We start from the raw sequence: 25,248 nt of genomic DNA, 5'->3' as shown, positions 1-25,248 counted from the left end.
CAATGATATCCTGGACCTTGCAGGAAGATTTAAAAACTAAAGGCATTCACCAGTGTTTTTAAAGCATGAAGTTTTTTAATCCAAAACAGACACATAATTAATGCCAGATGAAATGCAGGGCATGTTGCAATGTTTGTTTAATTTATGAGGTCTATGAGGATTCAATAAAAAATACTGTTCATAATTATTTATTCAAAATTAATTACTTAAATTAAATTAATACCTAATAATTAATTGCACTATTTAATGCATATATAATGCATTATATAAAGTATAGTAACAATAAAAGCTGATGGTTACTAAGCACCTTCTGTATGCCTGGCGTGTGCTAAGTATGAAGCATATGCTAAGATTCTATGTGGAATCTCAGAAAATCACAAAATCTACTTCATAGGGCTGATTTAAGGATTTCTATTGATTGTTTTAAGAAGCAAAAGATTTCATCAGCTTATAAATAAATATTTGAGGGAAAAACACACATTGCACATTTTAAAAATTCTCCTTTATCTTACTTTTCTTGCAGGAAACCAAAAAGCTGGCTTCTATGGCCTTGCAACATTGGCTGTGCTGATAGCTTATCTACAATAGTTTCAGAGTAACAGTCTCTATTTTCCAGTTACATTTAAAATCTATCTAAATTGCCTAAATGTCTTAATTCAACAATTTGTCATTTATTGAGCATCTACTGTGTCCCAGGCAATGTTCTGGGTGCTTGCAATCCATCAGGAAACAAAACAAAGAGTCCTGCCTCATGGAGCATTCATTCCGGCAGGAGAGGATGAAGGAACACAGGGATGAAACAATGGGCACAATAAAGAAATGAATGATATAGTCTGTTAGAAGGTCACAGGCACTATGAAAAAATTTGAAATAAAGCTAGATAAGGGGCTCAGGAGCAGGAGAATGTTAAGTAGGAGGCTCATTTGAGAAAAACTGGAAGGTGTTGGAGGAGCCACATGGATATCTGGGGAAGAACATCCAGGCAGAGGGAACAGCCCTAAGGCAAGAGCAAGCTTCATCTGTTTGAGGAGCGAAAAAGAGGTCAGCATGGCCGGAGCAGGAGAAGCAAGATGAAGAGTAAAAGGAGATGAGTCAAAAGTAAAGGAAGGTCTTGAAGGCCACTGTAAGAGCTCTCGCTTTTACTTGAGTGCAATGGGCTATCATCGTATGGCTTCATGTGAGGAGTAACCTGGTCTGATTTAGGTCAGAATCCTTGTGGCTTGCGTGTCAAGAATAGACTGTGGGAGGGCCGGGGTGTTAGCAGGGAGACCAGTTACAAGCTAATGCGAGATCCCGGAGAGAGATGAGAGAAGAGAGTGGTCAAAGTTGTAGAGGTGGTTAAGAAGCGGTCAGATTCTGGGGGTATGTCGAAGGTAAAGCCGACAGTTTCTGATGACTTAGATGTGGTGAGGTGTGGGAGAAGGAAAGGTGGCAAGAAGGACTCCGTGGTTCAGGCCTCAGCAACCAGAAGGATGGCGTTACCATCAACTGAAATGAGGAGAGCTGCAGGGAGCGTGGCTTTGGGAAGTTAAGATCAGGAGTTCAGTCTTGAACACGCTGAGTTTAAAATACTTACTTAGACATCCAAGCACATCTGATGGAATTAGGCTGTTTTGAGTTTCTATAATCATGTAGTCACATGATATTTCACTAACACTAAAAATGGGCGGCTTTAGCACTAACTAAATTTTTACATTGCTATCTGTATTTACAAACGTCTTCCCCACAGAAACACTATGACATTCCTAAGCTTGTGTGGCATTCTTTGCTTTCTGACTAGAACCTTATTATCTCCCGAGCTTGTTACCAAACTTGTTTAGAAATTCAATCCTAAATGACTTAGCAGATCATCTTTCTGCTCTAAGGACTGTTTTCCTCAGTAGAACAGGCATTTTGTGAAATAATTTACGCCCACTCATCATCTGATAACTGTTTAAACAGAATTTGAGAAAGGGAGATCACAAAGTATATAGGGTTCCTACATTTTCATGTCAGGATACGCCACTTTAGCTATGTACCCTTGGGCACACTTTTTCATTTCTCTGTGCCTTAATTTCCTCATCAGTAAACCAGGAATGATAGAACTATTTTGTATAATGAGTGATTTAAGACATGTAAAGTACTTAGAACAAGCTTCACCTGGTACAGAGTAAGCATTCAATAAATATTAGCTTTATGTTACCCATCCTCCTCATCATATTTGGCTCCAAGGATGGATGTGATTTTTTTAATATTTCTTAAAAGTCATTCCGAGTGTGACGATTACTAATCTAGGGGCCATTCTGTAATGAGTACTGCAGACTTTGTTTAATCCCATGGCATTCCTCCACAATTTGTGGTGAGTAGATATCTGTTTAGTCACTGTGTTGTCAGTGGCTGCTCCTATATCTCGGCGTTTTGAATATGCCCACTCAGGATTTTTCAGCCCTAAACTCTAAGTACACCAATTTTTTAATATCTGTCAGAAATGCAAATCAACTTAAGGTTTAAATTATAAAATTTTGGCCTTCAGTTACTCCACGGAAAAGCTACAGTTTCTATAAAATACACAAATTAGACTGTTTCACAAAATTCCAAGCCCGCTCATTCTAGTTTTTCACTTTTTACATTTTAAAATCCATCCGTGTATCTGATTCCCATTTCTTCAAGAACTCAGACTGATTTGGAAATGTATCGCCATTCCTCTTCCCGTGACTCGCAGATACTAATTTTTTCCAACACCATGCATACAAAAGCTGGATGAAACATGTTTTCCATTGTAGTTACTCTTCTGTGAAACACTGCTTTTGCCCCCTCTTGCCTCTGGAAAATACCATCTTCCAAAACAGATGGAAAACCTGCCACTCAAAACAAGAGCTGGTAACCTCAGGTCTTCATCGCCACTCAAACCAAATTTAGTTCATTTAACAGCTCCATTAGTTTGGGTGAGGCCTCATCCGGTTCCTAGTCATTGGTAATAGAAACTTCAGATAGATGGGGAGAAGAAAAACAACGGCCCCCAAACTTGAATTCAGAATTCAAAGTAATCCAAAACCAAAGAAATAATGGTTTAAGGAATAAATATCTGAAAAAATTAACACATTAATTAGGATAATATATTTTTAATTCACCTTTAACTTAAACAGCAGGTTAATGGGATTTATAAACCTAATTATAATCCAGTATAATCTTAATTATTATCCATCTAAAACCCCAGACTGTTGTTTTGAGTTCCATAGGAGGGAGTGTGAAATATTCATGAATTCACTACCCCACCCTTCGACCCTTCTGCTCTGTCAGTCATCATTTCAGACTGTGCTCCCCTAATTCTTCTACTGTCCCTAGCTCTCTTTTTACTGATGACAAGTGTTTATCAGAAACAAGCAAGTGTTTCTATTTTTGGTATAAAAAATACCATCAAAACAAAACGTACAGTATTATTGAAAGCAAAAGTTGAAAAGTAAGAAAATGAAGCCCCCTTGTGGACACACATATATTTTATCAGGTATGCGCAAAAATCATTGGTCTGCCTGAACACAAAAGTACTCAGTAGAACATATTTCAAAGTAAAATGCAAAGGATTCACTGGAAGTGGTCTAACTCCAATTCCTAACTCCAGTTTGTCAAGATGGAAATGATCTCTCCTCGGGCCGGCCCAGTGGCGCAGCGGTTAAGTGTGCAGGTTCCACTTCAGCGGCCTGGGGTTCACTGGTTCGGATCCCAGGTGTGGACATGGCACGGCTTGACAAGCCATGCTGTGGTAGGTGTCTCACATGTAAAGTAGAGGAAGATGGGCACAGATGTTAGCTCAGGGCTATTCTTCCTAAAAAAAAAAAGAAAGAAAGAAAGAAATCATCTCTCCTACCAGTGAATGGCTCTGGGGATCTGCCAGCCACAAGTCCTATGGCTTAAGGAAATGTGGTTTAAAGCACTTCAGAAGAAGAAGTGGACTTGAAATGCGGGGAGAGAGTGGGTAACATTCAGATTCTGCCTTTGAACTCCCATCCAGAGTCTGAGATGCTATCAGCGGCCCTACCTCTTACACTCCCACTTCCTTCTCCCAATTAGACTGCAGAGGACCCTTCTTGCCACCTCGTCCAAGCTCCGATGACAAGTAAGGAGAGCTAGTGGTCCTGTGGGATAATCGGAAGGTCTTGAGAAAATGCCGTTTGAAAAATCAAAGACAGCATAGAATCTGGAGACCATGATGGTTAACTTTATGTGTCAACTTGACCGGGCCACAAGGTGCCCAGATATTTGGTCAAATATTATTTTGGGTGTTTCTACGAAGACATTTTTGCATGAGATTAACAGTTAAATCAGCTGACTAAGTAAAGCAGATTTCTTCCCTCACGCGGGGGCCTCAGGCAATTAAAGGCCTGAGTAGAACAAAAAGGCTGATCCTCCCTCCAGCAAAGAGAATTCTTTCCTGCCTGACTGCCTTGGAACTGGGACATCAGCTCCTCCTGTTGGCCCATGTTTGGGAACTAAACCATTGGCTCTCCTGGGTCTCCAGTTGCTAACTGACACTATAGATCTTGGGACTTGCCCACCTGCATAATCACATAAGCCAATTCCTTATAATAAATCCATTTATACAAATAAGGGTATTTATTTTCTATATAAAGGGAGGTATATCCATCCATTTATATATTTATATATATATCTCGTTATACACACACACACCCTCTTGGTTCCGTTTCTCTGGAGAACGTTAAATAACACTGAGACCTTATGAATTCATATTTAGAACTGCCTTTGCCCCAAACTCTGCCACTGTCTAACTTGCTTCTTTTGGGCAAGTCACTTAACCTCTGAAGCTTTCTTTCTTTTTTAAAGTGGGAATAAGAGTGATACTCATTTTATCTGCTTCACCAGGTCCTTGGGCTTCTGAACTATAACTGTGAAGGATGAGGTAGTAGAATGTCATTGTTACAAGCAAACTTTTGCCTCCCACCTCTGCCACTTCCTGCCTGCCAGCAGCTCCTCCACTGTTGACCTCAGGCAAGTGTCTAAGCCTCTCTGGGCCTCAGACTCCTCATCCTTACAATAAAAATTGTGTCCCATAGAGCTGTTGATGATGAAATGAGTACATACAAGTAAAGTGCTTAGAACAATGCCACACACAGAGTACATGCTACGTAAGCATTGGCTATCGTTAACGATCATGTAAATGATGGCTATTAGTACCATTTGATATGCTCTGAAATCTACAAAAACCACTGAGTGAAATAATCCCCTACATCTGAACCTTTGCCTGGCAAGAAGTAACTAGGAACCATAGCTTTGGAGACACTGCCTGTTCTTGGAGAACGCACTCCCACAGCTCTGCTATTGTGATGACACGCGCTTTACACATTAGTTTTCAGAAAGTTAACAAGCCTGATGTGTGACAATTCTTTAATTGTATTAATAGTGACCAAGTTGTGAGAACACCTTGCAATATGTCCCCCCACACAGTATTTCCAGGAAGTTTTCTAGGCTCATCTGCCATAGTTATATATTCTCATGAATACGATAGAGATCTCATACTCCAATAAAAAATAATTAAGGGAAGAAAGTAAAGGATGTCTTAGATTTCATAAACTGCCTATACAGGCCCTCAAAACTAACAAGACCAATTCCTGGCTGCCTCTTGGCCCTTTTTCATCAAGTCTAAATTATGCTGAGATTGATAATAGACACTGTGATTATATCATAAAATTTCAGTGCACAAGATTTCATTATTCTAAAATCCTTAAAGCAATTTCATTCACATTGTACTATATATAAAAGGAAAGCATTATGGTAACTATATGCCCTAGTCTACACTCCCCCGTCTTCAAATATTTAGAATTTTATAATTTATTCTGTTCTTCCTTTTCTGTATTTCCCCTTCACACCATGACTTTGGGCCACAGTAGCAGATCGTAAAGTAAATCAGCCAGGTTTGCAGACAATGTACCTTGTCCTTCCATCTCAAATCCTTTCCTGTCGGAGAGAACACAGCAGCTGGGCAGCGTCTGGGCAGGCAGGTTAACCCGGCAGGCGGGGCTATGGCGCTGGGCAGTCACAGGGAGACTTCAAAGCTGAGGACAACAGTTCGATGTGCCCCCCCGACACAGAGACCTCTGACACATAGGAAACTATCCTGATAAAGGGGTATTAGGGGGGTTGTTATAGGCAACATCAATTCTGTTATAATCCTATTATACCTGTTTCTAGGGGCCCTGGTAAATATAAATTTCTGTAAACGAACTCCTAGGACTTTACTCAACCTGTAGGAGGTCCTGGAAACAAAAGAGTGATAAAAAAAGTGATTTATCCATATAAAAACATCTAGCTTTGCTAGATCAGTGGCTTACAATATTTTTTAATTAGCACCCAAAGTAAGGAACACACTTTACATGGTAACTTACTACACATATGCATATTTGTATGTGTGCATGTTTAAAATCCAACATATTTATATATGCATCTGAAGGAAAAGTTTCATAAAACAATACTTACTCTCATTACACACTGTGCATTCCAATAATATCTATTTTATTCTGTTGAATTTGTTTTTTAAATAGTGGTCCTGATCCACTCAATTAATTTCATAGCTTACTAATAGGTTGCAACCTGAGTTTTAAAACACTGTTCCAGATCCCTCCCACTGTGGATAGCAGAGTGCGGACTCCGTGCTCAGACAGCCTGGGCTCAAATCCCATTGTCTCTCTTACTAACTGTACGACCCTGGCAAGGCGACTTACCCTTTCTCTGCCCCACATCTCCCCACATCTACTGTGATCCTCCTTCTATGCCAAGGGTTGTTGAGAGAAATGAACGAGAAATCACATGTGATGCTTTCAGAACTGAGCCTGGCTTACAGCAGGGGCTCCATAAATGCTGGCCCACTTCCCACCATTATCTCTGGAGGGCAATGGAACAAAACAGTCAGGCGTCGGGGTCCTCATGCCCAGAAATCAACTCTCACCATGGAACCTAATATCTTACCACTCTCCACCTGGTCCAGTCACTTTGAGCTTTTCATGTCCTTGAACACACCAGGCCCTCTACAGACTCACTACTTTTGCTCTGGATTATTCTTTTGCTGGGAATGCTCCTCCCTCTAACATTCATATGGCTCCTTGCTCTCCCACCTGATCACCCCCACCCCCATCCTGTATTCAAAAAAAGAGGAAACACGGCGGACTTAAAACTGACTTTCCTTGGAAAGGCCTGCTTGCAAAATTGGCCCTTGGCTGGTGTGAGGGAAACAGTTTCCTGAACTGATATAAAACTTGCTCTGAATGATAAGAGTGGCTCACTGTATCTAAACCGTTTGCAGGAAGAATGTGGTTTGTGCTGGACACCTGCTTTCCTTCTGGGAGTCTGGGATTCTGGTACATACAAGGCAGCAGGTGCCCACCAGACCAACCCCCAATCAAAATCTTGGCTCTCAGTATCTAAGGAACTTTCTTGTAGACAATACTTCCTGTGTGTTGTCACAACTTGTTCCCGGAGGAATTAAGTGCGCCCTGTGTGACTTCACTGTGGAGACTTGGAGTTTGCCTTAGTTTCCTCTGGGCTTCAGTCACATGCCTTTTCTCTGTGCTGATTTTCTTTGTATCTCTCACTGTAATAAATCTTATCCGAGTCTGACAATATGCTGAGTTCTATGAGTCCCTGGTAATCAACTGACCAGGGGAGGTCTCGGGAACTCCTGACACACAGGCCTCCACTCAAATGTCCCTTCCTTGGAGAGACCTTCCCTCACCCCCTCCCTGCAATGTCACCATTCTCTAACCCCATAACTCTCTGTCCCCTTAAATGCTTTACAGAAAGACACAGCAGATCATCACTGTTTATCACATCATTTTATTGCCTCCCCCACTGAGCAGAAGCTCCGTGAGGGCACTTAGGCATTCGATACTTGTGTCTCAGGTACTGTGCCAGGCACTGAGGTACCACAGGGAAAACACAATGTCCCTTCCATATGGAGCTTACATTTATGGGAGGAGACAAACAGTAGATTATTTGCTTAATATCAGACAGTGATGGGCAGTAAAAGGAGAATAAAGCAGGGTCACGGGGTGGAGAATAGCAGGCTCTCTCTGCTGCCTGTTCACGGAAGCCTCTGTGACACACTGCTTCCAGAAGCCTGGGGAGCCAGAGGGTGATCAGACCTCCCAGAGTGGGTAACACACCCACTCTCAAGGAGACCTGCAACTACATTCTGCACCATATGACTGAAAATCAGTGAGATCTCGAAAGGCTCTATTCACAATTGCTATAATTTAAACAAAGAAAAATATCGGTTTTGGCAAATGAGCCGAACACCTGAGTATGGAGAGATTCTCATTGATAGAGCACCATGACCTTTACCTACAACTGAAGAAACAAATTCTTAAGATTTCTGCCATTTTAAAACAATCAAGCAAATCCTGCCAAAACTTCTACATCTTTATGTGACTAGTTAATGTGTTCCACAGTGGTGCCTAGTCACCTCCAGATTTCAGACCCACTGACTTTAAAAACAAAACTATTCATGTGTTTCTCAAAGAGGAGAGAAAAGGTTTCCCCTAGTCTAGACTGGAGTGAATCCATCCAGTAGAAAATGGCGGCCCTACAGCCTCTCCATCTGGCCAAGCACAGCTTCCCCCAGAGAATATCGAGCAAGGTTTACAGTCCTAAAAACCAGAGGACATTAGAACTGGGACGGACTGAGAGATGACCAAGGGAAACACACACACACACACACACTCCTCACCCCACAACCTGCTCATGGTTTTGCTATTGAGGAAGGTGAGGCCCAGAGAAATTTTGCTCATGTTGGGCAGTTTTTAAACCTTAAACTCTGGTCTCCTAACTTTAATCCAGAACTTTCAAGGCAGAGAATGAGTTTCTTATCACATAAATGAATGAATAAACTCAGAAAGAGCCAGTATCAAATGACTACATCCATCAAAACTGAGCAGTAGCCCACTTCCTGGCCTGGACCCACCTATCCAGGGAAGAAGGTAGGAATAAAGGCAATAGCCCCTGCCCCTAGCTACTCTTCCTTTTTTTCTTGATAGAAACACTGGAATCAAGGATGAGGGAGGGAGTCTGGGCAAACTGCCTGAGCAAGCTCAACGTTCCTGGCAGAGACTGTATTTCCCTAATTTTAAGGAAAGACAAAGACAAAGACAAAGTCTAAGGTACACTTTTTCCCCATCACAGTTTGATGGGTATATTTAAATTGATGCCTACATTTAAATGTAGTAAAGCTATTATTAAGTTGATGGTACATCTTCTAATGGATGGCACCTTAGAACCGAAAGCCAAGCCTACAATGGGGCTTCAATTCCTTTTCATAAAGAAGCTTAAGAGTTTACTACCTTATTTCTTGGTCTTCTCTCCTTCAGCCAACTCCAGCTCTTCTCTTGTAGCTTTCTAGATCCTAGGTCCCTCCGCTGGATCTTTCTCCTCTTGTGGTTCTGCATCACATGACAAAACGCCCAAATCCTCCACCAAGGTTCCTGTGCAGATGCATATGTGTCAACACAGCTGCTGTGGGCCTCTTCCCTTAAAGTCCACTTTAGTAGGAGCAAGGGGCACAGCAGCTTTGGAGCTTTTTTCTTACTGTAAGGACAGCCCTTGATTACGTGATGCACTGAGAGAGCTTGAGTCAGTCAGGGGTAATGGGGGAAAGCAGCACAGCATGGTGGAGAGAGTCAGACATGGACAGACTTGGCTTCAAGTCCACACGTTCCCTGTGCTCCCACTTTTTAAGGAGGAGATTAATCACAGCGGTTCCTTTGTATGGCTACGAAAATCACACCAGTTATGGAAGATGTCCAGTACTCTACTCGGTAAGCAGACAATAAACGTAAACTTTTATAGCTCTGTACAATTCCTCACTCTATCCAACAACCTACTTCTCAGATCACTTTGCTGAGAATGAGTTCAGTAGGTATTAATACAGCCAAGAAATCAAGAGAAGACTGAGACTCGGAAGGGCAGCAATGAAAGAATTAGGAAAGATCATCAAGAGTAAGGAAGTGTCATTAGAGACCAAGGCCAAGATTATCCACGCCCTCATAGTCCCTGTTACTATGTATGGGTGTGAAAGCTGGACAGTGAAGAAGGCTGGCAGGGAAAAGCATTGATTTGTTTGAAATATGGTGTTGGAGAAGACGTCTACGGATACCCTAGGCTGCCAGAAAGATGAACAAGTTGGTCCTAGGGCAAATTAAACCTAGGCTATCACTGGAGGCAAAAGCGATAAAACTGAGGCTGTCCTACTGTGGGCACCTCATGAGAAGGCAGGATTCTTTGGAAAAGACAATAATGCTGGGAAAAGTAGAAGGCAGCAGGAAAAGAGGAAGACCAAATATGAGATGGCTTGACTCCATGAAGGAAGCCACAGGCACGAGTCTACAGGAGCTGAAGATGGCTGTCTAAGACAGGACATGGCAGACATCACTCACTCCCAGGGTTGCCAGGAGTCGGAGAGGACCTGACGGCATGTGACAACAAGGTGTTAACACAACCAGAATCTGTGTGAGGAGAGGGAGAAAAGGAGCTGAAAACACAGGGGGGCGCCTACAAGTTTGACCCGCTAGAACATACCGTCCCCAGGCTACCTGGGTAATGACTGTGAGGTACACTACAGATATAAAGTGACAAGTTCCAAAGGTATAAACACCGCTAAGTTTTCACTTAAAATGTAGAGGCTGAATAATGAGATAAGCTAGAAGATAACTAAAAGCACTAAAAAACCTATTCCTAGATCCAATTTCTATGAGCAAATAAAAATAGATCTAAAAAACCCCAGCGATTTTTAACAATGTAAAATTTTCTGCTTAGCTTAGCCCCAGGTGGGCTCCCTGGTGTGCCTGCGCAATCAGTTAATTGGCACAGGGGTGTTTTATAAATTAAGGTCAAAGGCTTACTGCTCCTTATTGCTGTGCTGTTCTCCTTGCTTTCTTCCTGTCCCTCGCTGTCACCTGCCTGGCCACCACTCTCACCAAAGGCCCTTTTTCTCTTTGTGTCAACCACCACCCAGACATGGAGGATCTGCTGCACCATTTTGTAGCTCGGTGGTCTAGATCCTTTACCACTTAGAAAATAACATTTAAGATCTACTGTTTTAGACTAGCGCCAATCCTATCCACTGTTTTGTTAGTTAAATGGTTTATTTAACCACTCCCCACTCCACCGCCCCCTCCCCCCAAAAAAACAGGGTAGAAGAAAGCAGGAGCAAAGGATTCTTGGAGTAGAAGTCAGGAGACCCTATAACCAACCAGTTACAGTACCTTCGGCTCCCCACTGCTCCCTGGGCTTGTTTCGTCATCTGTTAGGGTTCAACTTGATCCTCTGTTTTTCAACAGAAGGACTATATATAAAAATACGTAAAACAAACATGATACATACAGACATAAATATTATATACACTCTGTAATATATAATACATAAATACGTTTCCTATAGCTCAACTGATCTACATTAGTTGGTTACTATGCAACAACTAACACTCATGAAAAACGGTGATGGGGTCTTTAAGACCCATGACTAAATTCAGCCAGAAGGCCATTCAGAGACTGCTACATAGACTTCCTACCCTTTAGCCACGATTATAATGAGCTTCAGAAATGGAGGGGGGGAGAACAAATGTACTTTAAAAGGCAATTCTGGAAAGAATCTGGAGGTAGACTCCAAAAAGAATGAGAGGCTGTCTGAAGCAAGGGAGAGGGACTCCCTCAAACAATGAACACGATATTCTGTTTTCCCTTTTTAAACACTATGAAGATGAAGTGGCTTTGAAAGTTCTCCATTCTCCCAGGCCTTCTAGACAGATAGAATATATCTGCATATTCTTCCCATGGCCACAAAATAAAGTCCAAATCCTTTCACAGTATTCAAGGCCCTCATTTCCAATCTTATGCCGTAAAACACGGATCTTCGACTCCAACTGGGTTGGTTTTCTCCCTATCCCCTGTACGTTCTTGCCTCTGCCTGTCAGAATCTCCCCTTAGAGCCTGGAACTGCACAGCCCAATACAATAGCCATGAGGCACATGGGGCTATTTAAATTTAATTTAAATGAATTAAAATTATATAAAATTAAAAATTCCATACCTTAATCATACTGGCCACATTTCAAATACTTTGTAGCCACATGTGAGTAGTGGCTACTGTGTTGAACAGCACATATACAAAACATTTTCATCATCACAGGAAGTCCTATTGCATAGAGCTGGTCTACAGAAGGGGTTGGCATACATTTTCTGGGAAGAACCAGAAGGTAAAAGTTTTAGGCTTTGTGGGTCATGAGGCAAAATTGAGGATAACATATAGGTACTTATGTAATAAGAAAAAAAATTAATTTCCACAAGTTTTTACTGATAAAATTCAAATTGTAATAAGAACATACAATTTTTTGCAATATGAGAAGAATGGAATTTCTTTTTGAGAGATAACATTTTGCTTACATGAGTTCAAAGTTAGTGTTCTCTACTATCAAATTGGTTGCCAATGATCGTCTATAAAAAGGACTCTTAGCTTGCACAGTGTACAGATGAACAGGCAGCAGTCTGATGAGGCCCATGGGCTGTAATCTGGCAACCCCTGGGTAACAGTGTTTCTCAACAGGACACTATCAGCACTTCGAGTAGGACATTTCTCCATTTCATAGACTGTCCCCTACAGTGAAAGATATTAAGCATCCCTGGCCCTCAGGCATTAAATACAGTAGCATCTTTCAGTCAATCTGACAACAAAAAATGCCCCACTGCATTTTCAAGCTCTCCTCTACCCAAGGGAGGTACCATGAGCAGGTGGAACCACTGGACCTCTACTCATATCTACCTCTTCTGCATCTTCTCTGGTCAATCAACTTCCTCTAAACTTCTAAAGAACCTATTATTAACTATTTGCCTTCACGGGTGGTGTAAACAAGGCTGAAGTTGCCCAATATGTATGTAGGAAGGTTTGTCTCAGCTAAATTTGAACGTGAACACATTCAGATTCCCATGTGTGGATATAGCTAATGAATGAATCCACTAGGGGCTGATTTGTGTGAGGGGTCAAGGATTCTCCCAGAAATGCAGCCATACCAAAGGAATAACAAGCCAAGACAAAAGCCTGGTCTCTGAAACATGGGCCAGTGTGGGTGGCGGGTAGGGAGAGGATTGACAGTTTATATTCTCATTTACTTACTGCCTTAACAAATATTTCTTGTTTCCTGTGTGTCAGACATTGCTGGACACCATGAACAGAAGCATGAACAAGCCATCAGACTCCCATGCTGTCACTCTCTCCTGAGCCTGTCATTCAGCTGTCATGCAATTCCCTCATCTGTCCAATGAGGGAAATGGCGACACACATCTCAGCGAGCTATAAGCCCTTAGAGCGGTAACTGGCACATAATATAGCCAACATGTTTTGAGCACTTACTATTATAATAGTTACAATCATTCTCCACGCTAGAATAGTGGATTCGTGCCCACGTCCTTAGAAGAAGAAACAGCAAGAAGTGGTGAGTTAAAACCAGGAAAATTTATTAAATGAAAGCTTTGGGATACTTAAGTGTAAACTGGCACCAATGGGTTCACTGGCATTGGCGCTGGTAGTGCTGGTATGGCAGGAGGTGGTGCCATCAGAGCCAGATGGCTTCCTGTACATCAGCCCCTTTGTGTGGGCAATGAAAGCCCCAACAGGAAACCAGTATAGGAGAAAACCAAAATGGTGGACATTATGTGGCAGCCAAGACATATTTATCTGCAAGTGCTAAAGAACCACCCCCAGGGGATTCTCAGAAAGAGTGAAGGGTGATAGAAGTTCCCAGAACCAGCAAAATACTGATGCATGACTGTATTGTGACTTTATTTTATTCTAAAACTGGTGTGGTCTTGGAGTTTTTTAGTAATAATAGCTGCCATTCATTAAGCCCTAACCAGCTGTTAGGCACTATGAAAGAGTTTTATATCATTTTATCATTTAATCCTCACAACTCTGTCTCCATTTCAGCCCACCTATACAACAGCAAATTAGGGCTAAATAACTTGCCCAAGGTCACACAGCCAGTAGTGCGAGCTGATTCACACCCACAACTCTCTACCACAGAGTCCACTCCCTTAACCCCCGAGCTACCAGCCTCATAGCAGTTTCCTGTGTGCAAACACCTTCCCAACTGTCGAAGAAAATAATGCATAACCAATCTATAAATGAAAATTTGGGTGAGTTTATTCTGAGCTGAAATCTGAGGACCATGGCCCGGGGCCTTTCTTCCCAAAGGAAGAAAGGGCACCCAAGATGTGGGGTGCACAGAGTGGCCATATACCCCCAAACAGGGTGTTTCACATATGATTGAAATGTCCCTCCCACAATCGTCACAAGATTGCCGTGTCGGCACAGCACTTGATGGACACAGCAGGTAGTGGGTCTGCTATCTCAGAGGGCGTAGCAGGAGGCAAGTCTATTGTCTCGAGCTGGGCGGTCACAGGTGAGGGCAGCAATCAGTTTCCAGCCTAAGGAAAGAAGCTTAATCCTCAAGGAGACGCCAACATTGGGAGGGGGAGGGAAGTTGCACCTTTATCTCAAGGGCCTTTGCTCTTGCCATAGGGAATATCTAAAGCAGATACACAATGCATGCTCTACAGCCAAGGTCAGGCCCTTTTGGAAAGACAAGGTCAGGCCAAATTAAGTTTATACCAAATGGCTTCCTCATATTCTCCAATATATCCTATTGCTTGCCATTTTTATTTGTCAAACCTAGTAGAAAAGGCCATGCCACAGGGAACACAGCGTGAGAGGTACCCACTCAAGAAATACAATATGACGGTAACTCATCGTGATTCATCATCTCCTGACAGTGCCCAACAGGATGGCCTGGTAATAACTAACATTTATGTAAAACCAGTAGGAATATGTCAACTATGCATACATAGTCATATGTTTTATTATTTAAAATTAGAAATAATACAAAAGAAAATCAAATCAGTAGCCCTAATGTGATTATGATAAATCAAAGAGCATGGAACACTTACCTGAAGGATTTTACTGACTGTTATTACTGGAGCCTCATCGTTCACTGATTCAACAACCACAAAAAGAGTTTGGGGCAAACTCTGTTTTCCAAGATCTGAGCTATTTGCAAAGATGGTGAAATTGTCAAGAAGCTCCTCACTATCATCATGAACATAGTAAATCAATTCATTTTCCACCTATAATCAACAATAGAAAAAATCACCAACTTAACTGAAATGTGATTTAAAAATATGAATAAATTGCTATAAAAGAAATCCTAATTTTGTATATCCCTCTAAAGCATAGGAGCACATGTTCATCTCATGAAGTTTGATTCTGACAATCAGAGTGCAAACTACAATGGATGGTATAGTTTTTATGAATGCTGCATTCTAGAAATAAGTTTAAGGAGGAACAGAGTGATGGAGCAATGTTGGGTCATAAAGACAATGAGGGACGGGTAATCAGAAGACTCCAGTTCAAAGGCTATTTCTAACACTAAAATATGTTGTAGGTAAGTGATATAATCCAGCCTTTCTTCCAACAGAACGACACCCATTAAAATTCAGACTCTGTTTGTTTGCTTAGAGCGACTAATCTTTGAAGTTGTGGATTGCTCTGTTGGACAATTCAGAATGTTAGGCTTAGGCTCTGAAGCTTCCACCCACTTGTTGGATTTCCACTCTTTCGTCCATATGGAGATATATGGACCAGAGCAACTATTCAGTTTCCCTGAGCTTCTCTTTTCTGAGCTAAGCATGCATTATTGCATTAAATGTTCTTTGTATGAGAGGTTATACCTGCTACCTCCTAATCCTGCTCCTCCTCCTTCCGAATACAATCGTTTTTTGGTGTATCTCTTAACAGATGCTACCCATGGCTAGCTACCATACATCGCCTGTGGGCAGAATATAATGAAATATATTGGAACCAAATTATTCCATCAAGGCAAATTTCCCTCACTCTGCTAAACCCGATGTAAACATTTACTTTTATCTCTGTTAGATTTCATCTTTCTAATTTTCACTCTGAAATGGTCATCCAACGAATTAGTTATTCCTCTTGGATTTGTAATAACCACAAATTTGATCAGAATGCCTTTCATGTCTTTAAGGCTCTGGTGGAAATACCAAAGAGGACAGGATCAAAATCAGAGACCAAGAGAATTTTAAAGCTAGAACAGAACTTGATTTCAGTGAGTCTGTGACCCAAACATACAATAGCAGAGAACTTCCAGAGCCCAACAGGAGTACTTGAACTTCTGAAAAAGTCTCTGAGGTTGTGTTTGTTTTGATAAAATACAGCCAAAATTTTTAACCGTTCAACTGCCCATTCCTATGGCTCATTTCCTTTGAGCAGAAACTTTTGATCTCTCAGAGGTGTTTCTGACAAGAGTTGAAAAGTTCATGAAGAGTCTCAAGGGAAAGTTGTGGCCACTTGTACACAAGTGTTATGAGAATTTCTTTTGAGTTCCATGGGCAGACAAATTTCAGACCTTAGGCCTGATCACGTGTTCCTGGAACATGCTGTTTTAAGCTATTTGAAAACAAACATGGAAGATAGCACTAATCAGAGGGTGGCAGAAATTTTAACCTAATATGATTTAGGAACATGGCATTTGAATAGAAGTTGCCTCTTTAGTATCTTTCCTGGAGAAATGCATCATTTCCTCAATGGAGTGGCACTCCCAAAAATTACACGTCATTTAAAAGGTATTACTCTAAAGGCAAAGAGAGGGTTTGGTGGGGGTGTGTCCATTCCTAGACGTCTAACACTAGAAAAATCTGCTGACCTAAAATTAAAGGATATAACAAACTTGTGGAAAACCTTAAAAGATTAAAAAGTATTTGGTTCCCCACCACCAATCATGTTCAGGGCATTTTGCGTCACTCCTCTGCTCACTTCCTGCCTCCTCTATTGCTTCCCATCTCACTCAGGGTCAAAGGTGAAGTTGAAGGCCCTCCCATGCTGGACCTCCCTAACCTCATCTACTGCTCTCCCCCTTGTGTGCAGCTCCAGCCACACTAAACTCCTTGCTGTTCCCCACAGAGCTGTTTGCCTGCTCTTCCCCCTGGCTGAATCCTCTTCCTCCATATCCACCTAGCTCATCCATCCATTGCCTCCTCCAGGTGTCTACTCAAATGATGCCTTCTCAATGGGGCCTTCCCTGACCACCTTATTTGAAACTGAACATCAGTACACACACACACATGCACACACGCACACACACAGACACACACACCACTGAAGACCCCAGCATGTCTTATCTCCTTTTCCTGCTTTATTTTTCTCCATAGCATTAATCTTCATTCAACATGCCACTTATTTCACTTATTTATTTATTTTTTGTTTCTCTCTGCCTCTTTCTTTCCCCACCAGGAAAAAAGATCCATATAGGTAGGGATTATTGCTGGGTTAGTTCACTGCTTTGTCTGCAGTACTTAGAACTGGCCCGATAATAGACACTAAAAAACTACTTGATGAATGAATGAATGGCAAACATGGCCAGGGAATCTCCTTCTCCAAGCCACTAAAGGCCATAGCCACTTAGGGGTTAGTGTCACTGTAAGTGAAAATGATGATGTCTCAAAACTTGGAGACCTCAGGAGTTACATAGGAAGAGAAAGTGTGAAGGGGCCACCTGAAGAGCAGAGACACACAACCTTGACTGTGAACAAGGCTACATGATAACATAGATACTACAGGGAACACACATACTCCACCTACAGATCTCAGCCAACTATCCTTAAATACACACTTCTTACAAAGCATAGTCAAAAATGAATTGGCCAAGACAGAACCAAAATTTAGCACTCAGTCCCTCACTTAGAGTGCACAAGGTGAATGGTACTAAATTCAACTCACACCAGAGTGAGTGGTTATCTTGGGTGGTTTGTCCAGCCTCTGAGAGGGAGGCTATGATTAAGAGATGCCTGCATGGAGTCACTAAAGAATCACCTTCTCTGGGTCCCCAGTTGCGAAGCTCTTATTTCTAAGGTCTTTTCTAACCCTCAGAATTCTCTGCTTCTCCCCATGGCACCCTAATGCCACCTGGTTAAGTCTAACCCTCTTGACGTGTAATTCAAGACTCTCCACATTCTGACCCCAAGCACTCTCTACCACTCCTCATCTGCGAGCCTTGTGGACTAGTCCCCAGTCCCCCAGAATGCCTTTCACTTCAATGCCTCCATGCCTTTGGCCATGCTCTTACTTTGCTTGCATTGCTTTTCTTTCTGTTTCCTCCTCTGTTAGCTCCCTGCTCTTTCTCTCTCTTCTCAAAGCCTAGCTTGAATGTTATTATCTCGGTGAAGCTTTCCCCAATCTCTTCAATTGAGTCAAATGTGCCATGTCTGCACTCTCACAGCACCACTGTGAAAATGCTATGTGAAAGATAAGAGGAGTATACCTTACATTAAAGTTCATGTGCCTCACTCCCCACAGCATTCTTGACGGAAAGGAATGTGTCTACTTGTCACGGTTTCCTCACACAGTAACTTGAACAGAATAAGTGGTTAGAAATCAGTTGATGAGTTGAAATCCTTAGAAGCAAAATGAAGCAGTGCACATGAGTTCTTAGCTAACTGGGCAAAGATACCCAAAGGTGCCAGGTGGTTGTTAATGGTTTCCAACCTGAAGAATGTGTATTCCTAGGAGCTTATAAAGGAAATGATGGGAGTCTGCAAGCTACTTTTCAATATTTAAGAAGAAAGTAATGGAAATTGTTCAGATAAAGCAAAGTCTCACAATAATACCATTCTGGCCCAAAGCAAAGAAACCTGACAGCAGCCTGGAGTTGACTCTGGGTATTTTATGCTGATTGCACACCAGACTAGCAGTTATGTCCGGATGCTGGACTGCAGGGCCTGGGCCATTTTAGCCATTGATAGTGCTAAGCTTTTTTGTTTTTGTTTGTTTGTTAATAAACTTTTTTATTGAAGTTATAACATGCGTACAAAGACCAGGTCTGCTTTTGCTCATTATTATATCCCCAGGGCCTAGCACAACACATGATGGGTAGACACTCAATAAATATTTGTTGAACAAATAAATGAATGCAGAAATACCCCTTATGCAGAGGTGTTCATAAAATTCACTTTAGGCAGGGAGAGGCTGGACTTTAGGGTCCACACTCCCCCAAAGGGCCCAAAACATAACAGCTTCCACGTATTGGGCAGACTCCTATTATGTGCTGGATCTTATGCTTCATCCTTTACACGAATTGTTAGCTCACTAATTCTTTATCAAAACCTAAAAGGTAGATTAGGTTTCCCCTTGCAGATGAAGAAACAGGGCTCAATTAGAAATGAGGCTCAGGAAGTCCAGCATCTCTGCGACTCCCGAGCCCAGGCGGGGCTGGACGCCCTCGAAGCATGGGGCGGATCAAGGAGTGGAGCGCATGGGGGTGACCGGCCTCCCGGGAATGGGGACAGGCTCGGGTAGTCACAGGAGGAAGGGACTTCCCGGGAATGGGGACAGGCCCTGGGCCATCACAGGAGGAGGGGACTTAGCAGGTGCCGGCTACGGAGTAAGACTTGAGGCTGGACCGGAGTCGCTTCCCAGGCCCAGAAGGCCCCGGCGGAAGAGGCCTTTGTGTTCGTTGTAAGTTCTACCTCATCCGGTAGTGAATGGCGACGCGCTCCCGGTGCTGGAAGCCGCTGCCGTCTGTGCTGGCCACTGCCCGAATTGCAATTGTCCCCGCCCCAGGGCTATGCTTTGGATAGGTCGTGGCACAGTATGCACTCCAGCAGCATCAGAAGTTTCTAAGTGGCAGATTTCAGCTCAGCATAAAGAACTTTCTAACAATTGGAGTGTTTGTAAAATGAAAGGCCCCATCTCAGGAAGTAATGAGTTCTCCATCCCTGAAGATATTCAAACAATGGCTGGATGGCCTCTCTATGGGTTATTGGGGAAGGCCTTCTGGCATCTGTTGGGAGGTTGAACTACATACCCTCTGAAGCCCCATCACTCCCAAGAGTCTATGAATCTAAATAATAAATAGCCAAATTCCTTCTCTTATCCAACATACCCAAATATACTAACTGAGAGCTATTACCTGTTTCCTGGTAAATTTCCTTAGCTTTACTCTTGGAAAATGACAATTTTCAACATGACCATGTTTTGGTGGTTTGAGTTGAGTAGAGTCAAGTACCTCAAAATATTTGCTTGGAATTTTGAGGTAATCTTCCAGAAGTGCTTTGGACCCACTTTCTTGGACTGTGATATTTTGTACCTCCAGAGGAATCCACTTAGGGACAGATTTCAACTCCCCTCACAGCTTGGAAACCATTCATCACATCCAGTGAAAAATGGTCCTGTTGTTGGTCAAGAGCTGTCTGCATGTAACAAATATTACCATCATCAATACCTTATTGTGTAAATGTCAACGGGACTTTTCATCTTCACCCAAGCTGCTTTCTTCTGGTAAAGATTTTTGGAAGTATCCGTGCATTGGCAGAGTTCTGACAATGAACAGTGCCTCTGAAGGAATATTATCCTCACGCACAGCCTTGAGTTCACATACACAACACACAAACACAAAAACACATTAAGATAGGTAAGAGTCAAGACCCTTGATGAATCAAAGTTTTTTCTATTAATGTCCACAAATGGCTTAAGTTACAATCAGGGTTGATACACAGTTTAAAACTGGGTCTGCTCCGGTGATCATGCCAGTATTTTGAATTTCAGCCCTGGTCGTAAAGATGAGTAATGGTCAACAGTGCTTGAATAGCTACTAACATATTAACAAGGCATCATTCACAGTGGCAATAAACCCAGGACTCAGAAAGATGAGGTGACAGAAATAAAATGGTCCAAGGAGAAGGAATAAAATATGGTGGACACAGCAATTGAATCACTAAAATTGCAAGACTCAAGAGGAAAATTTGTTTTTCTCTCCCACTTTAACTAGCTCGGCATTTTCAATATATATTGAATTTATTGATTCTGCAAAATCCATCTCAAAACTGTTCCCAATTTATAGCCACTGAACTAGACATGCCACCTTGTGGTGAAACTTACACATAAACTCTCTAAGATCCTGAAAAAGAATTGAGAAAAGCTAGTGAGCCCGGTATTCCCTTGGTCAAAACTCATTATTTAGTAAACGGCTTCTGATCTGAATTGATTTCTGTTTGATGTTGTTGGCTCAATTTAGCAAACAAACTTGTTTGCAGTCCTGAAGGTAGATTCAGAAAGCCTGCATCTGTGGCCAGTTGTCATAAATCACATTTTATGCACCCTGTGTACAGTATTACCCTAAAAAGAACACTCTCTCCTAACTCTGATCAGCAGGTCTGGGCCTGCTGGAAATTTCCAAGTAGGAGCCCCAGGAAACCAGGTGGCCTCTGGTGTGAGGTCTCACCCATGGCTTTCCATTGGGCTAGGCCAATTTTATCCATCAGTTTCAGGAAACTAAACAAGGCCACATTCAGAGCTAAGGAAATAAACTGTGTAATGCAGTATCCTCTGATGCTTTAGGAATCCTCTTTATGTTTAAGTTACTCTAAGTTTTTCGACGCTGCTTCATCACGTTACGAATGTAACTCAGTTGAAAGGAAATATTGGCAGTGTCGCTATGATAAATGATCTCTTAATTTACTATAATATATACATCCCCTCCTCATTCCCAGTTCCTCCTACACTCAACATACACGCATATTCACGTGCCCATGTGCACGCAGCTTTAAAATAAGGCTTAGTATTACTTATATTCCATTTCCAACTACAGGAAAATTGGTAATATCAGTGAAGTCTTCCGGCTTTTCTTCTCAGTGCCATCTACACTTTTAAAGAAGTCATTCCAAATACCAGGAGAGAAATCAATACAAAAATAACTTTCAGAAGCAAACAAATAGATCGTTCTCCTCTGTGGTTCTGAGAGAGTGAGAATGGTTGGTGCTAGGACGACTACGTCCCTAGAGCCTTCCTCTGCTCAGTTTTACTGGTTTTCCTTCTTCAACTACAAGGGTCTTGCTGTGCAGAATCTGGGTGTGATGTCGGTGGCTTTCCAAGTACACTCATACATAGACACCCACTTGTAAATATGTGTCTAACTTTTACCATCACGTTGAACACATCAAAGTTGCCACTGCCATCATGCCTGTAAATCACACGTCCTTGCTTCCCATCATGCTGGGAAAATGAGTGGGACACTGAATTGTCGACCAGCGCTCTGCCATGCTTTGAGGACCACACGATGTGGAATTTGATCTCATGGTCTGTTCTGACATCTTGGTTTGTGGTGACACTGAGATTGGCTGCTGTGAGGGTATTGTCCTTTCCTCTCTGTACCAGCATCCCTGTGTTGTTGGCTATCTGGACGTAGGGGTCTGACACACTGACCTCAAGAAGGGACAATGTGTAGTGGACGCCATCTGTCACAAACAGCACAAAGCAGGCCAACTCTGCACCCTGATGCCTGAAGAGCACATGCCTTTCCTGCAGGCTGTCTTGCCTGAACTGGTAGAGTTTCTGAGTGGGGGCACTGGCTCACACCAAGTCCCCATTTGGGATGCCCCACCGAGTGTAGAGCAGTTGCCCATCATCAAAATCTGAATCAGGGTCATGGTAACAGAGATCTGCCAGAGTCCATAAGCACTGGCCATTCTGCACAACACAGAAGGCCTTATCTACCACATGCACTGGTTTCTCATCATTCTTTAACTTGATAGAAATGGTGACTTTGATTTCTGTAGACAAATGCTCCGTGTCAAGATCCCTCATCATTCCCTCTTGGCCTAGTCTCATGCTGGAGGCCATAAGAAGGAATTCATCACAGTGAGCCTCAGAGTCATAGTGGACATACACCAGCCTCTCGTTCACTATGTCTTGATCAATGAATATGGTGATATTGTCAAGACTTCCTAGAGAATCTGGAAAGTCAATCAGTTTCAGCTTCCCATGCTGAGGATTCTTGGTGATTTTGTATTGGAAGGTCTGATTATTCAAGGTTTGAGCAAATAATCCTGACTTTTCAATTAATTTCCCTTCTCTTTCTTTTACAAATAATCCTGTTGGTTACAATAATATGCATCTTATCTGCTTTAAAGTTTATTATGAAAGTATAATCTTTCAATTCTATGTGTTTTGCGACAATCAAGAACCTAAAAGTATCTTGTGTGTCTTCCCTGGGCCTCTCCTGTGGCTCATAACTTATCTTACAGTCTGTAATGTTTTGGTGGCTGAACACCAAGTTTGTTTTTTAGAATTTTATTGCCACATAGCAATTTTCCTTTTTCAGGTAAGGTCAGTAACTTAAAATGTAGTTCCCTCTCAACTGTTTCCACACCCTCTGTCACAGCCTGCAAATGATCGGAAGTCAATACTTGTCTGTTTAATTTACTGATCTCCAGAGGAACATTTTTCAGAAGTGTAAACTTTAGCTATTGTACGGTAACAGGAAACATCAGCTCTTCACTGATTTTCCCTTCTATGTTAACTTTAAATTTAAAGTGATCCGTTACATTTTCTAGCTGCAATTCTCTGAATATCTTATGGTAGCGGACCTGACCCCAATCAATGGAATGCTGAGAAAAGGTACTGACTTGTTTCCATTCGCCACCTGACCCCTGCTACTGAATCTGTCAATATTGAGGTGGACAAGTGATAGTATAGTGGGTCTCCATCTCACGGCATCAACCATTATCTTCTGCTGACAAGTTACTCTGTGTAATCAGAACCATGCCACTCTGCGGTACAACCACACCAGTTCTGTTGACCACTTCAAAGTCCGAAGGAACAGCCATGACCCGTAGCATCACTGTATTGCTAACCAGCTCTCCATCACTTGCTCTCAGAAGGATCCAGGAGTTCTGATGGCCCCTGTGCACATAGAAAATATTGCCACCTCTTAAATCCCCGTGTGTGAAACCGTTAATGGCTCTCCCAGGATCATTGGTGTTTTCTAAAAACCCAGGACCTGAATTGAAGTTGCCAAGAACTGAAAGACTAAGACTCGAGGAGTCTGTGTCAGGGTCTGACACGTGTATCATATTTGGAGTCAGTCTTCTCTTAGAGTTCTCAAATAGGAGAAGCAAGTTTCCTTCAGGAAGCTCAAGGTATGGGAGATGATTAACTGGAATAACACACGTGGAACATGTCCTTGCGGATATAACAGCACTTCCTTCTTGCTGTTGGAAAAGACCAAAAACGTGAAATAATCCCTAGGTTCTCCTGAACCATCATGGACATACCAAACCTTTCCTTGCCCCAAATCTAATGTAGTAAAAGCCTTCTCCTTTTCTCGCTCATGGGAAACATCTAACTGAAGGAGCCCATGAATAGGCATTTTCTTTAAATAGTATTTGAGAATGATGTACACCCAAATCCTTAAATTCCACATCCACCTTCACATGCCTTTGTTCCAGTAAGGCTTGCCCAGCTTCTTGAACCTCCAAGTTATTCAGAACCAAGAAACAGCCACTCACATCTTGCAGAGAAGGCTTGCTTGCTTCAGGAACGGCAGTGGAAAGGGGAACTTCCGACTGAGGTAGGTTTGCTGTTGTCGTTATGGAGTGATTTACATTCTCATTACTTTTGATTTTACACTCAGCAGATATATCTTTGGAAACAAGGGCATCCTTTAATGCTCTCTTCTCTGGGGTGGTTTCTAAGCCTCTTATGCACCCTTTGAAAGAGATCCCTTGAGCAGATTTCCTAGGCACACAGGCAAGTTCTAACCTTTTAACTTCTTCTCCCTTATGGTTATCAAGACCTCCCACAAAGAGGGGGCCTTCAGATACAAATAGTTTGCTTTGCAAAGGCAGCAACGTCCTCACCCCTTCTTCATCTATCATGGAGTCCAGATACTTTCCAGTGAATCTGAGTTGAATAACGTGCCACTTGTTGTCACTAAATAAGCTAAAGGAAGAGAGCCGAGTATTACTTTCACTCCTTCCTACATGAGACTTCAACAGACCTTTAACTATTCCCAAAGCAGCAAAATCTCCTTCTCTTCCTGACTGAAAGGCTTGTTGAGTTCCAGTCTGCAAAGCAAATTCCAGTAGCCCCTCCCCTTGCACCCTCCATTCTGGGAAGGTGACACAGGATCTGGAGCTAAAGAAATTGATGGGTTCATCCTCCCCTGGAAAAAATTCATCACTGTACCCTTGTGACACCTCACAAACCTTCTCAAAACCAGGGTAAGATCTAAGGGATGTAAGGATCTCCCTCTGGTTAAACACCACATCCTCCATACATTCACAGAAATTGGGGAGCGCTCCATCTAGGTAAGGGACATCAAGCCCACCATGGCCTGCTACATAGATACCATATTGAAAGTGCAAATTGTGCA

General features: G+C 42.3%; 1 long non-coding RNA gene across 1 annotated transcript; it reads right to left on the bottom strand.

Annotated features, from left to right (window-relative positions):
- Positions 1–505: 505 nt before the first annotated feature.
- Positions 506–20,666, bottom strand: LOC139046410 (uncharacterized). Its single transcript, XR_011506473.1, has 6 exons — positions 20,320–20,666; positions 14,975–15,151; positions 12,066–12,214; positions 11,244–11,323; positions 9,324–9,464; positions 506–3,802 (listed from the first exon to the last, which is right to left on the bottom strand). It is a non-coding gene; the product is annotated as an uncharacterized lncRNA (long non-coding RNA).
- Positions 20,667–25,248: the final 4,582 nt, after the last annotated feature.

The sequence above is a fragment of the Equus asinus genome, chromosome 10 (assembly GCF_041296235.1).
Source record: "Equus asinus isolate D_3611 breed Donkey chromosome 10, EquAss-T2T_v2, whole genome shotgun sequence".
NCBI classification, from domain to species: Eukaryota; Metazoa; Chordata; class Mammalia; order Perissodactyla; family Equidae; genus Equus; species Equus asinus.
The sequence above is the reverse complement of the archived record's forward strand: the minus strand, read 5'-3'. Positions and strand labels throughout refer to the sequence as shown.